The sequence below is a fragment of the Lolium rigidum genome, chromosome 1 (genome assembly GCF_022539505.1).
Source record: "Lolium rigidum isolate FL_2022 chromosome 1, APGP_CSIRO_Lrig_0.1, whole genome shotgun sequence".
In the NCBI taxonomy this organism is placed as follows: domain Eukaryota; kingdom Viridiplantae; phylum Streptophyta; class Magnoliopsida; order Poales; family Poaceae; genus Lolium; species Lolium rigidum.
The window spans coordinates 215,469,991-215,471,133 of NC_061508.1; the positions used below are offsets into that span (position 1 = coordinate 215,469,991).

General features: G+C 44.3%; 1 long non-coding RNA gene across 1 annotated transcript; it reads right to left on the bottom strand.

Moving 5' to 3' along the window:
* Positions 1 to 271: 271 nt before the first annotated feature.
* Positions 272 to 865, bottom strand: LOC124683129. The gene is made up of 3 exons (XR_006996557.1): positions 789 to 865; positions 535 to 642; positions 272 to 390 (listed from the first exon to the last, which is right to left on the bottom strand). It is a non-coding gene; the product is annotated as an uncharacterized LOC124683129 (long non-coding RNA).
* Positions 866 to 1,143: the final 278 nt, after the last annotated feature.

The window sequence follows — 1,143 nt, forward strand, 5'->3', positions numbered from 1 at the left end:
GCCACATAGCTGCCTCGTTTGTATATGGCGAACATATTCTTGCATTGACCTTTAAATGCACTAATTTTAGTCAGCCACCTAGAAACTGAAGATGGCAAGTATGTTTGAAGAATCACCAAAACCTCACTACTTAGAATCGCTGACTAAACTCTTAGTTTGAAAACTGCAACCTTCTCAAAACATTGTGCTGAACCATAAATAGGTCCATCGAAAATCATACACATGTCAAAATCTAGCCACCATAAGAGCATTGGTATACCTGTGGTGTAAGACGGCTTGGGTGTCATCTTCTTGATGCCAAGGGTGACAGGTAACTCAAAGGCTGATGGTTCACTTCCCGCTTGGTCCTCCGCGCCACCGCCACGCTGCATCATGCGAGTTGCAGTAAACCTGATCAGATGATTTCAGTTTAGTTCATCCATCAGCGATAAAAAGATCAGCTACAACTCTCTCGACTTATAACCACGCTCCCCACTCAACCACTCCACGTACACATGAGACAACGAACACGCCTTACACAAACAAACTTTCAACCTGGTCTTAAACGGTAGTTTTATGGCGACTTTCTGAGCTCCCATATCGCCTTGCAATGCTCTTGCTTAGGCTCTGGTTCCAAAATGGCAACCCACATCATCTCCCTATCTGCAAAAAATTGACACAACAAATCATCACACGTCATGTAGGCAAAGAAAATCCTACCAAATGTACAGTTGTAGGAGCGAGCCATAGACAACTATGCTTTCTGGAAATCAATATTATTCAAAGAAAAAAATTGACAAGTGAAGAACCTTGTATCATAGTTGAACAAAATAATATGACCATCTGTATGTTCTCCTCAAATGTAGCTTGGAGATGTGTGTAGAAAACAAAAAAGAGAGAAGTAATTGAGGAAATGCAAGATTATGAACATGAAATTAACCTCTATGGATCAGCATGGAAAGTCGCCCGGATTGAGTCGCAATTCAATAGCGCTTCCTGTAGGCTGGGGAGCGGACGACATCAGCGTTGGGAAGGGCAGTCCACGTCCTCCTGGCCCAGATGAATGCAAATTGACGGGGACGGAGGTACATCTGGGCGTGACGACATACGGAGATGGTCGTGCTGCAGGCGGCGCGGACAAGACAACGGCAAGGATGGTCTATA